Source organism: Macrotis lagotis, chromosome X (assembly GCF_037893015.1).
Source record: "Macrotis lagotis isolate mMagLag1 chromosome X, bilby.v1.9.chrom.fasta, whole genome shotgun sequence".
NCBI lineage: Eukaryota > Metazoa > Chordata > Mammalia > Peramelemorphia > Peramelidae > Macrotis > Macrotis lagotis.
In genome coordinates, this window is record NC_133666.1 from 513166578 (window position 1) to 513183862 (window position 17285).

Below are 17285 nucleotides of genomic sequence, written 5' to 3' on the forward strand. Positions count from 1 at the left end.
TTTACTATCAAAAACTTTTTCCAAGTTTTTGTGCTTTTTACATTTATGTAATTGACATCATTATAGCACATTGTATGTGGCCCCCATTGCTCCCTATATCGATCTCATTTTCTCAGTAGTTTTTATAAATAGAAATAAGGTTTCATTCCTAAATATTTTTTAAACATAGATTATGAAATACTATTCTTTGAGAAGAAATGAAGGGGAGGGGATAGAGAGCCAGTCTCAGAGTCAGGAAGATATAGGCTCAAGCCCTATTCCAGACCCACAGTGTTTGTATACTGTTGTTTAACTTTTCAAAGCCCAAGCAACTGGACAATTATTCAAGAACAAGTACTTATGTCTCTATGGGTAGGGATAGTTTCCTTACCAAATATTTTCTATGACAATGAAATAACAAGTCCTAGTCAAAGAATGAATCTTCTACATCTTGCATGCTTTATCTTGGTTCTCCATCTTATTCCATTGGTCTATTTTTCTATTCTTTTTCTAGAATTAGAAAGCTTTTATAATTATTGCATTACAGTGATTTCTAAAATTGAATACCTTTACTGTTTTGTTTTATGGGTCTCTTGACTATAACTATTTTTCCATATGAATTTTACTATAACTTTGACACAACTTAAAATAGTTGTAAAGGCTATTAATCTTTCCATTCTTGACAGTGGTATATAGAAATACATTTGATTTTTTGTGAGCTTATATCAAATTACAAATGTCATTTATTACTTCCATTCATTTTTTATAAACTGTCTTGGATTTTCTAGGTATACAATCATGACTGCAAATAGAGAAATATTCACTTCCTCACTGCTAAATTCCTTTAATGTCTTTGCTGCCTTAGTGTTCTTGCTAAGATTTCTAAAAATATATATATTAACAATGTTAGAAGTATATATCCTTGTTTAATATCTATTTTAATAGGAAGATTTCTAGTGTTTCTTCATTGCATGTAATATTAGTATATGGTTTAAAATATGCCCTTTTCTTATATAATGAGGGAAAATCTATTTTAAAAATTAATATAAAGAGTACAGTATCTTATTAAGGGCTTTCTCTGCATTTAATGGTAAGTCATGTGGTTTTACTTTTTTCTCTTGGTAAGATTTATTACACTGATAGTTTTCCTCAACTTTTGCTTCCCACCTATAAATATGATTTGTTTATGATCTTGAGAAAATTGGAAAATTCACTTGTGATCTAAGCATCTTTTTATAAAGCAGTCCTTTATTAACCTAGTATATTTCTCCTAGAGAAACTGTTCTATTTTGGTTACCCATTGCTTCAGAATGTGGGTACAATACAATCTTGCATTTCATGACTGATGAAATTTCAACAATTCTAATCAGATTTTCACATAGCTGCTCCTCCCTATCTAGATTTCTTTCTACCTTTAGCTTGGGGAATTGTTTTAAAAACCATGCTACGCGTCCTAGAAAGGATTTGTTAATCAATCACTCTGACTCAATCATTGTTATGACTTATTTTCTTAAAATATCAGTTCACTATATGTCTACCCCTATTAAAATGCAAGTCTTTTAATATATGGAATGGGTCTTTTCAATGGGAAAAGGGGAAGACTATTCAGAGAAATTTTGATGTAAAAAAAACAAAAAACACCAATAAACCCTTTCAACATAAAAATGTAAGCATCTTGAGAACAGGACCTAGTTTGCTTTTTTTTCAGTTTGTATATCTCATATTTGTTTAGTTTTTAGCACATAGTAAGATCCTGTCCCTTTTTTTATTCATTCATTCATTCATTTCTTTAGACTCTCAAGTTGATTAGCAAAGAGCTGTGTACTGTAATGCCAGATTTTTTTAATCCCTTCCTCGTGATCTCTTCTTTCTTATTCTTAATTTTGATGATTTTCAGTTGTTCTCTTTTTAAATTAAAAAAAATATTCCTATAAATTGTTTAATCAGTTCTACTAAATTCTTTTAAAAGATGGATGCATGTACAATTTCATTTTTTTACTTTTATTATTTCTGATTTCTACTCCATGTTTATTTTTATTCTATATTTTATTCTACATTCTACATTATTCTACATTTATTCAGTGTTCTAATTTTTAGTTAATTTCCTGATTTCTAAGTTTTTTATGCATAAACTTAATCAAATATTTTTCTCTTCTTTATTGAGATTGAGAGACTACTTGCAATAGTGGATAGAATTTTGGTCCTCAAAAACAGGAATTCCAGGGCTTAAGTATTACCTCCTTACATCCTTCCAGGCTATACACAACACTTTGAGTGAGGCCTTTAATCTATAGCATTCTAGGAAAACAGCTTTGGTAGAGGGAGCTGCCTCTTCCAAAAGTTCCTAATACCAATGAAATCATAGATCTAGTCCCTATCCCTATCCCATTTTTATTGCTATGGGAATTCAGTTCTATAGATTTTCATCCAAGAATTGTTTTGACTGCATCCCATAATTTTTGATATGTATTATCTGTTCTTTTATTCATTGCTTTTAATGTGATTTACTGTTTTTTCAATTTCTTCTTTAATGTCAATTTTTCTTTTCTGTAAGTCCTTATACTTTCTAATTACTGTAGCACTGTTATTGTGATTTTTTTAAATTATCTGCCTTCAGGAAATCACAAAGCTCTTTTAATATCTAAAAGCTTTTCTTGTAAACAAAGGATTATCTTTTTAGTAGTGATATTATACCAGTGTTGCAGAAAAAGAAAGAGGGAAAGCAAGAGATGAAAGAGAAGGAGGAAGAAGAGTAAAAGAAGGAAGAGGAAGAAGAAAAAGAAGTAGTAGAAGAAGTATTTATTTAGTGCTTTAGAATTTTTCAAAGCACATAACAAGTATCTCATTTTATCTTCACAACAATCCTTGAAAGCAGGTGCTATTATTATCATCCTTACTTTATAGAATACATAAGGAAACTGAGGCAAAGAGAGGCTGGGTGATGTGTCCAGGGTCACACATCTAGTAAGTTTCTTCCTCACTCCCATGTCTTTTGTCACCATGCCTAAGAGTTAACTCCATAAAAGCTCCAAATATGTTCCTGTCTAGGTTTCCACAATTATGAGTAGGATTTCAGGGATTTCAACTTCTCACATAGGCACTCAAGGTAACAAATATATAACAAAGAGAGATATCTCCTCATGCACACACAAAAAAAGACAAAAGGCATAAGGATTTAGAAGAGCTCGTAAAGAGATATAGAAGATACATAAAGAACTCATATTGATAAAGAGAATTGTGAATGTAGCAAAAACAAAATCTGTTAAATGGGTGGAAGTTCCTGCTCTTGAGATTCTGCTTCCCTTGGACTCTGTTGATTGTATCTTGTCCCTATTTTCCCCTTCCACTTAACTTTGGCCTGGATACTGGTGGGTAAGAAATGACATGTTAAAATTGGAGATCAAGCACTTTGAGACAGGAAGGACCAATATATGGTTTGCCATTGGGGATACCTGGCCCCAAGGTGTAGGACCACTCCCAAGCAGCCCCTTCGAGCTCTCCTGTTTCTTCCAGGCCCCCATCCAGAAGGATGGAGGCAGAGAAAGAGAGAGAGAGAGAGAGAGAGAAAGCAGGTAGCCATGAGGTTTGCCTTAACCAGGCCACAGGGTGAGATCCACAGAGCTCCACCTTTCTCTCTCTCTCTCTCTCTCTCTCTCTCTCTCTCTCTCTCTCTCTCTCTCTCTCCCTCTCCCTCTCCCTCTCCCTCTCCCTCTCCCTCTCCCTCTCCCTCTCCCTTTTCCTTAAACTCTTCTTAACTTTCCTATTACTTTTTTGTGTTGTAACTTCTTTTAATAAATCTCTATTTTTCATTTACATCTGCATTCCTGGGTCAAAAGAGTGATTGTTCATAGGTGGGATAATTGAACTAAATCAGCAACAATAAAGTTTATACTTTATGGTTCTAAAGAACTCTTGTCAATTCACCATTGCCCTGGTTGCCATTTCTTGGGTTAGAGAAGTATACTATTGTACTTAAAAACTCTTTTCTCAGGTCAAGTGGATAAGAAAGTTTTAGGTGATTCCCATCTGACTCAAGATGTTGTTAGTTACTGTATTATAGAGAGAGGGGAGGAGAGTGGGAGAAATTTCCAGCCTCTATTGTAAGCTGGAAACAAAAAGTACAAAAAGATGAAAAGTGTTAGTTTTCTTAAAGGATTAGCATAGAAAGCTGGTCTAGCTTCCTAGAAGAGTCCCAGCAAACCAATCACATCGTAACAAAGAGGCAATGGGTATATCTATGCTCATTATAGGAAGAGTTATATTCACCAAATTTAATGGGAACTTCTCCCCTTTTGTACTTAATAAAATATAAATCAATTCTTTGGTTATTATTTGTTGTCATGATATATAATCAAACATCTATTTTACATAAATAGGAAAAGGAAAAAAGCTTTTGAGGCATATGTGAATGACTACCCAAAGTCACACAGCTTGTGACCATTCAGTACACTTAGCCAAACTCACTATAGTAATAGACAAAGGAATGTACCCTCATCTAGATGTGAAATTGGAGTCAGGGTCTAAGGTGGGGCTGCTCTGTAAAATCTACTCAAGAATTTGTCACCAAGGTTTCATCAAATAGTGCAATTGATGTTAAATCCTCCACCTTGTAAAAATGACAAGTATTTCTACGGTTATACCCTAGGTGGATCTAAAAGAGCAGTGGAAATAGCAAATGCAGCTGTTCATCTTTTCTCCATACAATTCAGAGCATCCTAGTGGCCATGTTATATGATGCTTGTAACTAAATACAAAACCAGAACTACCAGAAATATTCTTTTCTGCCATTAGTAGTGATGCACTTGGAGTCAATATGTAAAGGAGGCCTATGACAAACCTTTGTCAAAGGTTAGAAAATTTTTCTATCTAGGGTCTCACCTTCTGACTCAGAAAATTAATTGAGAATAGTAAAAATCAGTTTAATTTATTTAGGATTATATTTTTGGTTTTTTTCTCAGGATTATGTTCATGGTAGTCAACTCTCTAGAGTGGGTTAGAAATATATTTCTATTCTCTGTGTTTACTGGCTTCTTAATGAAGTATCAATATGTCAACATAACTTACTATTGTACATCAGAAGAACAAACAGTTGTTAGTGTTAGATGGAAGCTTAAAAGATCCTTTTTAACCCCTTTGTTCTATATATTAGTAAACTAAGGCACAGAACAGTTAAAAGAGGGTGAATGATTTGACCAAGGTCACAACACAAGTAAGTGACAAAGTACAACCTAATTTTTCTGATTTTGTTTAGATTTCTTTCCACTATAATTTTAAGAGCCCTAAGGAGGAGATTTGAAAGGCAGCTTCAAGTAAAGATAGAGCATTGTACCTACTGGAAAGGGGCAAGATGAAGAAGGTTCAAATTCTGACTCTAACACATATTAGCTGTGTGACCATGGGCAAGTCAATTAAGTTCTCTGCTTCTCTTATAATCCTCTAAGACTGTTCTCCAGAGTTATATAGATAGTTGCAATCTAGTGACCTATAGAATCAAGGCTAACTATAAGATTTTAGATAATCAATCATTTACATTTTGATACTGAGTGAGTCTCAGAACCTTTTTTTTAAGAGAAGAGTTTGATGGAGAGGAAGAAATAGAAAAGACCATAAAAGTATTATGAATTTTTGGTGGGAGAGTAGGGGAATGTGGGTAGGAAGGAAGAGATGGAGAACAATAGGAACTAGGAGAACTCAAGCTTCTTATTTAGATTTTTCAATTTGCCTTAAGTCAGATATAGTTTAAATCCTATTACAAAAATTATCTTTTTAAAAAACTCCATATAACAAAATGATTTCCAAAGTTCAACCACTAGTTTACTTGTTTTAAGTAAAAGTCAACACAAGAGACTTTTCACAGAGCAAAGAATTTGAAAAGTCCTCTGGAGTAATCAGAGTATTTGAACTATATTCAGAAGGGATTACTTGAATTGTATTTCTTAGTGTGTTAGAGGTTTAGAATTTCACATCCAATATCCAAAATATTCCTGGTGACAAGAATATTTCCTTCTTGGATGCTTTGTGGGGTGTGGAAGAGATTATTGCCTTAGGGTAAATATCCTTTGGAATTCAGTACATTCATATGCTTCATTTAGCTCTCTTTTCTTCTACACAAGAAGGGAAAGCACTATAATTGTCCCTGATTTAGAAAAGCAGATAGGATACCCTGAAAAACAGGCTACTCAAAATTGCAGCAGCCTTAAGGGAATGAAACCTAAGAATATGCCTCCTTCTTGCCCCCCCCCATAACCCTAAGACCCAGAACAATGCACAAAGGAAAAAAATAGCAAACAGGTGATAACTGTTATTTCCTGGGCTTACATAGTACTTTTAGCTATGTAAAAACCTCAGACCTATTATTGTCAACATCCTCTTGAGTGTGCTAGCCACAGTTACCTACTTCATTGGGGGGAAGGGGAGGGACCAGAGGTTAAGAAACCAAAATATCAGTTCTGTGTGTATTTATGAGAACAACAACAAATGTACAAGTCAGAGCTCACCTCAAACTGCTTTGTGGTTCAAGGACACAGAGTAATCAGTTCTTTCATCAAATCACAGACAATATACTGGACTTCAAAAGATCATCTAATCAAACCTGTCTCCCAACACATTTTATAAATGGGAAAACTAAGGCCCATAAAGATCATTCATCCTGAAGGTCAATGAGTTGGAGACATAGCAGAGGGTAGAACCAAGTTTTACAGGTAAGAAAAGGTAGAACTTCTGGGCTCATTTTCCTACAATATGTTGCTTCTTTAAGTATGTGGACTTATATCCAGTTCATTCATAAGTCAAGATATTACCCTCATGATGTCATTAGTCCTCTTTGAGAATGAAGGAGAAAAATCTATGGACAATTTCATTATAAAAGAATCTATGTAATTTACAATCACTGAGATTTTGTTTTGTAAAGGAGAACTCAAATAAGAAATATTTCTTGGGGGAAAAATAGTATATATGGGTGCTGTAAAGTATACAGGAATTATAAAATATGGTCTTTACCCTTAAGAAAATTATAGTCCAAAAGAACCATAACTAGCAGAAACTAGATTCAAGGCAATTGCAGTTGGTTTGGCAAAGTAGCACAGTAAGATTATACAGTACCCACCCCATGGGCACAGTCATGTAAAAAAGGGGCAGTCTGATCCTTGGAAAGATCCTTGGAAAGACAACCTCAGACCCTGTGCCACCAGAGGACAAGGAAGAGAAACTACATAATGCCCCACTTATGACGCCACCCAGAGATAAAGTTCCCACATTAGCCCAATATTAGTTAAGACTCTCCAATATACATGGGGAAATGATATGAAGTAAAACACGTGAAAAATTAAAGGATGTTATTGTTGTTCTTCAGTTATTTTTAGTTATGTCTTTTGGGCCTTGGCAGATATACGGGAGTGGTGTGCCATTTCCTTCTTGAGCTCATTCAGAAAGAGGAATCTAGGGCCCAGCATTCTCTCCATCAAGCCACCTAGTTCAGTGTCAAAATGTATAGTCAAATAAAATCAGTAGGAATTCTGAGAAGGATATGATCACTATGGGTTAAAAAGGTCAGAGATATTTCAAAAAGCAAATATTTAGGATGTACTTAAGGGATGGGGAGGATTAGGAAATATAGAAACAAGGGGAAAGGAATTCCATTAGGGAGAATGTGCTGAACCAAGGAGAAGGTAGGAATACAAAATTCATATGAAGTTGTCAGTCTGAAGCAAGAGGGTTGGATTTAGATACAGTAGAAACACCAGTTAGAGTCATATTAGCTTTGTATTGTGTGAATGGCAAGCCAAAGATGAATTGTCATTAAAGGTGTTTGAGCAATGGCATGACAAGATGAAAACGGTGTTTTAGAAAGATAAGCAAAATTATGTTGTGCAAGAGGGTTAGAGAGAGACTAATATGGAGGCTCTTAAAATATGTCTAGGTATAAGGCTGCTGAGGGCCTAAATTAGAGTTTACTGGTGACAATGAAAATAAAAAAGGAAAATATAGATATTTAAGGAAGGGGGAAAGTCATTGATTATGATTCTGCTATGTGCCAGACCCTGGGCTAATAAATAATTTGCAATAATATTCTATTTGATACTCCCAAGAAGCCTGGAAAATAGATCCTCATTTTGCAGTTCAGGAAACTGAGGAAGACAAAAACTCAGTGGACTTACCCAGCATCTCAGTTATTTGTCTGAGGCCAGATATGAACTCTATCTCTCCTGATTGCAGGCCTAGCACTCTATCCACTGCACCAACTAGCAATGAAGAATCAATGGAGTTTGAAAATAGATTGTCTTTTGGGGGAGGTCAAGGAACAAGAGTTAAAAGTGACTGAGTTTCTAAGATCGAGTGACTAGAAAATGATGGAAGAAAAAACAGAAACAAGATCATAAGATCATAGTTTGTATTTGGGAACATAATGACTTAAAGAAAAATAATAATTGGGGGAAAAAACATCATTGCAAAGAACATTTTTTATATCCATGTACACTAGGTGGTATGGTGGATGGAGTGCTAGGCCTGGAGTTAGGAAGACTCATCTTCCTGAGTTCAAATTTGACCTCTAACACTTAGTAGCTGATCTTGGGCAAGTCGCTTAATCAGGTTCCTTGTGTGTAAAATGAGTTTGAGAAGGAAATACCATTCCAAAAACCCCAAATGGGGTCATGAAGAGAATAGAACACAACTACAACAACTGAACAACAAAAGTATACATGATATATATGACATCAGTAAAGCAAAAGTTATCACTATTTTTCATACTTTTTAAAATAGTATTTCCTTTTCTGAAAGGTTGGGGTTTTTTTTCTGTTGTTCCTTTTCAAATAGTCCAATTATCTCTTTAGTCTGATGCAAATATAATAAATCTCATTTTAACATGTACAAAAATCACAATTTTTATTATAAATATGCAAGAAAACCTAAATCATAGGACTTAACTGTTTCTGAGGGAAAAGGTGAAAATAAATACAGAAAACATTCATGCTTGCTATTTTAAAAACTCAGGAGAATTTATTTCAAACAACCAGCATTCTTCTTAATGAAAACCATGACAAGAGCAGATGGACTTCATCTTTAAAAAATCTAAAGACTTTTAAGTACCACCCTCTTTTTGGAGTTCTTTCATTCACTTACCCACCCCAGTTAAGCCACCAACATAATGACATTTGAATTTTCCATTATGTTCAACCTGGTATCCTGAAGAAGAGTCAGTGGAAATACTTGACTGAGCATACCATTCATACCTGCCAGGTAACCACAGAATTGAGGTTTTCCAGCTTATTGGGTGTTGTTTAGTCTTTGCAGTCTTCCTGACTCCAATATTCTATCCACTGACATTTGATATGGATATGTATGTATGTATGTATGTATGTATATGTATGTGTATATATGTATACACACATATATAGTTACTATTTGTATGCATATACACATCTAGACACACATATAAATATATATATATTACTTATGCATATTTGTGGATATATATGTGGATATATAAAATACACACATATATTATATATATTATATATATATATATATATATTTGTATAAACTAACTGCAATTATAATGGCTGAAGCAAAACAAAGTATGCCACAATGTAGTATGGTTGTTTAGGTGGTAAAAATAACAATAACAACAATATAGTGCCTATTATGTGCCAGACACTCTTCAAATATCATCTCCTTTGATCTTCACAACAACTCTATGAGGTTTATTCCCACTTTACAGCTGAGGAAACTGAGGTAAAGTGACTTGCCCATGGTCACACAACTCATAAGCACTCTGGATTTGAACCTCAGGATTTTCTGACTCCAGGTCCAGCACACTATTCACTGCCCCACTTAATTGCCTATATATTTATATGTAATAACAAAGCCTGAATGAAACTGGGATTTGGTCATTATATAGAGAATTTAAATCTCTTCTGTATCTTTGTAAAAACAAAACCAAATGTCCTCCATTTTTTTATTTCTATTTTTTAATCCTGAATTATACTCTGAATTATAAAATTTAGAAATGAAAAGTCTGAGAGGTTGCAACTTTATGACTTGCTCAAAATTGTGCTGTTAGTTAACAGCCAAGGGATTCAAACCCAGGACTTCTGATTGCAAATTCTGTGCTCAGTTTTTCCATCACTATATTTTGGTTTTTTTCATTATTCCATTATTCAGTCTTTTGACTATTATTATTATTGACTATTGATTATTCAGGCATGACATGGTAAGGGAAAAGATTCATAGGTTTATGGGTTATCTCCTTTTCCTTCCTCAACCCTATATTCTGAAGGAGATGGTAAAAAAACATGGAAAAACCCAAAATCATCCTTGGGATAAGTAAAAATTGATGGACATTATGATAATCATAAATAACTGATTCCAGACATTTTTATTTTTGCATTCTAATATTTATTTCCTTGCAAGTTATTTCTCATAAGTACCATTTCTGCTGTTTTCACAATCTTCTCTGACAACTTGGGGGGAGTAATTCAGTATTATATAACTTGAGAAGATGTATATGTGTACATATTTGAGAATTTAACCAAAAAAATGTATGTTTCAATCACTTTGAAAGTGACAAGCATGAAAAAAGAAAAAGTTGGCCACAAGTACAATTTTCCAAAATAAACTCATTTTAATATGTTAGGAGAAATTGTCCTAGAAATTACATTAGGCTCCTAAACAATTTCCCAGTTTCTATTTATTCCCCTCTCCAAGCCACCCTCCAAAGAGCTACCAAATTCCCAAAGCACATGGTGCTCTCAGACTCAAGAAACTACAACGAATAGACTCTCTTACTTCTAAGACCAAAAACCAATTCCTCTGCCTTCCACAGTATGATTTCAGATTTACTGAATTACACTCTTTTTTGTACTCCACAATTCTAGCTAAAGTGGTCTGCTTTTCCACTTCCCCTCTCCATACCTTTGCAAAGGTTTTTTTTTCTCATGCCTGAAATGTATTCATTCCATTCTCATCTCCACTCTTCCTTCAAACCTCAGTTAAAATGCAGCTTCCTATAGGGAGCCTACCCTGATCTTCTCCAGTTGTTAGTGTCTGCTCCCCATCATCCTAAATTATTCTAAATTTAATTCCTGAAGCACACATCATCTTCCTTTACAATATCTAGGGAGACCCTCTATGGACAGACAGTTTCATGTCTGACTTTGTATACCAGGCATCTCCCATAATGCCTGGCATGAACAGTAGGAACATAAAAATTCTGGTTGAATGAATGAGTAAAAAAGACTGCCTGGCCCCATCATTTTCAGCTCTTCTATAAAGTTTTGACTTTCTGGAGTATTTACAATTTTGTATTCCTCCTTCTATTCCTTTCCCTAGAAATCAGGAAAAAGTCTGATGAGACTTCTGCAAAATACATAATGAATTTAATTAAATATTTAATTTTAAAAAGAAAATATTTAAAAGATATATTTAATTTTAAAAGAAATATATGAAATATGTTGTCAGAATTTTGTAAAAGCCAATCGGAATGTTGCACAAAATCTTGGGATATCATGAAACCCCAGCTAGGATTCACTTCTCTTCCAACAAACTACAAGGCATTCAATGGCATTGGCTCCTCTCTGCTGTAAAGGAAATTAAGATTTTTGGATCTTCTCATTCAAGGAGACTTAAGTACTATGCTAAGTCATCATTGTCTTGGTGCAGGGACCAGATTAGATCAGGACAACTGGAGATGTCCCTGGATGTGAGGCAATCAGGGTTAAGTGACTTGCCCAAGTGACTTGTCACACAGCTAAGAAGTATCAAGTATCTGGGGTCAAATTTGAACTCAGGTCCTCCTGATTCCAGGGCTGTTTCTCTATCACCATTATCACCATCATCACCATCATCATCATCATCATCATCATCATCATCATCATTATCATATCATCCTATACTCCCAGACCTGACCTCACCTCTTTTCATTCCCAGTTCAAAACTTTCATTAATTTTGAAATTCTCACATCTTTGTTCTCCTCCCAGTTACATCTTTCAAAGTCCCATGTATATATTCCATCTGCCTTGTCCAGTACTACCCATGTGCTCCTGAACAATCTAGAAACCTGATGGTGTGTGCCAAAAGTTTATCTTATCTACTCTCAATTGGATCCCTTCCTGCTCCACAGCATTGATTGACTGACTAGTATAACCTTTTCAACAGCTTTTTCCTCTCTCCTCAAACTTCCTAAACTATCTTGTTTACTCCTTCTTCTTAACAGAACTCATCTCCCACTTTACTAGAATATAGGGGCTTACTATCTAGGGCACCCCATTCTCCCCTATATCCTGCTTTAAAACTCCTTTTTATTTTCTTTTGTCTTCTCTTCCTTCGTGTCAGACTCTGAGAAAGATGAGAAGTGGTTCTTCTCCTTGCCTTGGACAAGTCCTCCACTTGTGAGGTACACACACATACATATGCATATATATATATATTGTATATGTTTAAATATATATATATATATTTAATTTAATCAGTTTAATACCACCTAGTCATCCTCTTACCCCAAACCCTCCCTTCTCAATGAGAACACAAGAAAAACAAAGTCTATTGCAAACATCTAAAATCAATCAAAACAAAGTCCCATGTTGGTCATGTCCAAAAAAATATTTCCCTTATTCTTCATTCTGAATCCTTTGCCTCTCTATCAGGAGATGGGTAGCATGCTGCATCCTTAGTCTACTGGAATCATGGTTGGTCATTACACTGCTTAAAATTCATACAACAGTATTTCATCACATTTATGTTCTATAACTTTTTCATTTAGATAGCCTCCATTTCAGTTTGAGGTCTTACTGCATCTTGCCTAGTATATTCTAATAATCTCTTCATTAGTCTCCTTGCTTCTCCTCCCCCTCCCAGATTCCAATTTATTCACCACATTGATATTTGTAAAGTAAATTCTCTAACTCAAAAACTTTCAATGACTCCCTATGACCTTCAAGATAAAATACAAATGTTTTCCAGCTTTAAATGTCATCCACATGGGGCGCTAGGTGGCGCAGTGGATAGAGCACCGGCCTTGGAGTCAGGAGTACTTGGGTTCAAATCCGACCTCAGACACTTAATAATTACCTAGCTGTGTGGCCTTGGGCAAGCCACTTAACCTCATTGCCTTGAAAAATCTAAAAAAAATTAAAAATAAATAAATGTCATCCACAGTCTAATTCCCATCTTCCCACTTCTACTTCATAATATCTCCTTTTTTTTTTAGGTTTTTGCAAGGCAAACGGGGTTAAGTGGCTTGCCCAAGGCCACACAGCTAGGTAATTATTAAGTGTCTGAGACCAGATTTGAACCCAGGTACTCCTGACTCCAAGGCCGGTGCTTTATCCACTATGCCACCTATGCCCTTATAATATCTCCTTTCATATATTCTGCATTTCAGTCAATTTGACGTTTTTGATAATTGCAAAATTCCCTCTCCGACTTCTGAGATTTTTTAATACAGGTAGTCAGTTCCCTGTGTCTTGAAATTCTTAACCTTCTTCAAGCCATGGATCATCTGCCCCCTCCTTCCCAAGGTTTTACCTTACTTATTCTCCCCACAGTTGACATTCATTCATTCATTCTCTCTCTCTCTCTCTCTCTCTCTCTCTCTCTCTCTCTCTCTCTCTCTCTCTCTCACACACACACACACACACATACCAGCCAACAAAATCTCAGCACTTAGCTAAACTATTATTATTCAGACAACAGACATAATGTTCATTATCAGGCCTACACTTGAATTCTTTATTGCCTGTTAGGATCTGTCTGAGCTGACATTTAGCTGGCACATCCTTTCTGAACCTAAGTTTAACTGTGTAGAGGAGGGGAACCAATCAGGATGCCCCTTGAATAATTGATTTCTCCCCAGTTCAGTTGATGATATCACAGGACAGAAAGGATGGGTTACAGAGACAAAGCTAAGGTCTTAAAAGAGATTTTACTCCTTTTTATCTTTTTATAAGATATGCAATTCTTCAAACTTTATAGAATTAATGTGCAGCTAGCCATTGACTGCCCAAAGACTCAGCCATATCATTTGTGTACCTTTAAAAAGCAAAACATTGAGGCAGCTAGGTGGCACAGTGGATAAGTACCAACCCTGGAATCAGGAGGACCTGAGTTCAAGTCCAGTCTTGGACACTTAATACTTAGTTGTGTGGCCTTGGGTAAGTCACTTAACCTTATTGCCTTGCAAAAAATCCAAAAAACCTCTGCAAAACATACTTTCTACATCAGTCAATTAAGGAAAAACCAGAGGGGCTTTGTAAATAGAGAAAGAAAATGAATCTTGATCATCAGGAGTTGACCTACAGATAAGAACAGATCCAGATAGGCCAGTTGATTGACTTGACCAATAAAATACCTGTCCCTAGGTAGATCAGCATGAGGATGCCAAAGAGGGGAAGCTATCACTCAAGCTTTCCATCACAATTATAACCAGTCTCTCTGCCAGCTTGGCTTCTACATTAAGAACTAAACATTCAATTGACCTTTCTGACTAGGTGGCCTATGGTATAAAATCCCATTATACTATCTTTTATTTGTTTCTTCTTCCTTTTGTTGTAAGATATGACCTCATCATTCTTTTTGCATTAGATTCATTCATTCAAAGCAATCATTTAAAAAAACAAAGAAAAATAGAGTTTTCTTAATAAATAATGCCACACTGCTACCATTTTTTAATCTGTCTGAGCTGAGTGCAAACCTTCTGTTGTTATATTCCAGTTATGAATCATTCTATTATATCTTCATGAAACCCATGAAGTCATATTTCCCTCCTGGCATTGCAATCTCTAGCTCATTTTGCTAATTATCAATAATCTCTTCATTGGCATAAAGGCAGCTAAGACCAGAAGGATCATTCCTTTTTTGCTGATTTTCTTCTGCCTTCTAAAATAATTCTTCAACCATAATTCTTCCTGTCACATAAATCACTCTTTAGTATTTAGTTTGCTACTTGTTTGTAGATAATTATTTTCATCTTTTTTTTACTTTTTATTCAAAATCCTGTGGATCAAATCAAAAAGTCTCCAGACTAATGCATCCTTCCTGGTCCAGATTACATAGACTTCATTCCCAGTCAAAAGTCCATTATTACTTTATCTTAGTCTCTGATCTAGAAAATCAAATTCTGTATTCTTACACCACCTTTTACAGTATGCTTCTTATACCAGCTGTTCACTGCCCATATATCCCTGATCATCTAACCCTCAATCAACAGCAATGATAAAATATCAACTGTTGAAATTCTTCATTTTTCTACCCAGGACTTTGTAATCCTTTAAAATGAGTTACTTCTATTCCCTCATTCTCATATTTACCCCCAAAAGAGAGTACTAATTATCATATTTGACATTTATCAGAAAATGCTCTATTTCATTTCACATACAAGAAGATGTCTCAGTTCTAAACTGACTGTTGAATTGGGAAGTCTCCAACTACTAGGACACATCTTTTGTTCCAAGCTTGGAAGTGACTAATAACTGGTATCTTTGATATTGATGGCCTCCTTGAAAGGGTATGCTGGTAAATATTTAACATCTCTTCCCCCAAATGTACATAGCCACACTTTATAAAATTAATATTCCTCTATCATATTCTTAAGCAATGAACAAAAAAATAAAACAAACTCTAAACTGTAGCATTTGCCCATTTCAAAGGTGTAAATGCTCACATTGAAAGTTTAACAATGTGGGGGGTGCGGCTAGGTGGCAGTGGATAGAGCACTGACCTTGGAGTCAGAAGTACCTGGGCTCAAATTCGACCTCAGACACTTAATAATTACCTAGCTGTGTGGCCTTAGGCAAGCCACCTAACCACATTGCCTTGAAAAACCTAAAAAAAAAAAATTTAACAATGGGATGAGCAGATATGAGCTGGCTCTAGTAAAACAGTATCTTCCTAAGAAATTCTAGATGTCTCCCACCAGCTCTTCAAAGAATCATATTCCTATCACAAATTATATGGATTCAAGAGTCTTTCTCCTTTCTTCTTTTGGATCAATGAACATTTAAATAAACTATTAATTTTAATAAGACATGATTTCCAAAATGTTAAATAATGCCTGACAGAATTCTTTAAGACGATAAAATATATGGATAAAAGGAAAAAACTGGGTAACTTTAGGCTTTCAAAACATCCCTTACAAAGTTCCAAATGAAAAAATTGAGAAGTCATGGGATTCACAGCAGTGAACTTGTCTTAAATTGGAAATGAGCTTGGAAACTAGAAACAAAAAGTAGGAATCCTCCGTGTGACAGCATCTTACCTCAATACTTCAGGGACATGAGATTTCATCAGTACTTCCTCTACTATCATTTATTAACATCCTTCCACAGTCTAGGAGAGGGTCTTCAGGTGCTGCTGAGATTAAAAGAATTAATCATATATTTGTATAAATTGTAGCATTTTCTCCCTCCAACCCCATGGAATTTAACTTCCTTATATTCTCAGTGTTCATCACATTTCCTTGTCCATAGTAGATATTTAAATAGATGATAAATGCTTATTTTTATGAGCCAAGCATTTTAATGTGCACTAATAATGCAGACAAAAATGAAATGGTTGACAATGGACAAACCCAGCCTCAGAAACTCCATAGCTAGACAAATCCCCTAAACTCCCTGGGAACTTAATTTCCTCATTTGTAAATTGGGAATAATGATAGCATCTGCTTCACTGAGTTGTTATGAAAATCAAATGAGATAACATGTAAATTGCTATATAAAAGTTAGCTATTATTATGATTGATTGTTGTTGCTGTTCAGTCATGTCCATCTCTTCATGACTCCATTTAGAACTTTCTTGGCAAAGATACTGGAGTGATTTGCCATTTCCTTTTCTAGATCATTTTATAGATAAGGAAACTAAGACAAATAGGATTAAGTGACCAGCCTAGGGTCATACAGATAGTATCTGTGGCAGGATTTGAATTCCTGACTCCATATCTGGCATTCTACCCCAAGTCACCTAGCTGTCTTATAGTTTAGCTTTGCAACATACCCTTTGTCTGAACTGACTTACCCTCCAGTGATGAATCTTTCTGAATCCAACTAAGCTGATCCTCAGACAATAGACATCCATATATCACCAAACCTGTACCTAGAGCTTGTCTAGTTTCAGTAGTGCTCTTAGTTTGCTTCCACTAGCATAGCCCGTGAGAATCTGAATTCCAAGATCATGTCCACTCCTCCAGGAGGAGGCTATTATGTAGAAAATCCAATTTATTCAATATTTTTATCAATTATCAGGCAGAAGTCATCAAAATGAATTTTTTAGATCCACAAATAACAAGCTTTTCTAGATAATAAACAGTGACCCTGAA

The 17285-nt window shown here is 35.1% G+C and overlaps 1 protein-coding gene across 1 annotated transcript in view; it reads right to left on the minus strand.

The window, feature by feature from the left end:
- RNF144B (ring finger protein 144B) overlaps positions 1-16294 on the minus strand; it is a 210511-nt gene extending 194217 nt beyond the window's left edge. The window contains exon 1 of the mRNA XM_074207138.1: positions 16230-16294. The gene's annotated coding sequence lies outside the window, so the exon portion shown is untranslated. The remainder of the gene's footprint in view (positions 1-16229) is intronic.
- Between the last annotated feature and the right edge of the window lie 991 nt (positions 16295-17285).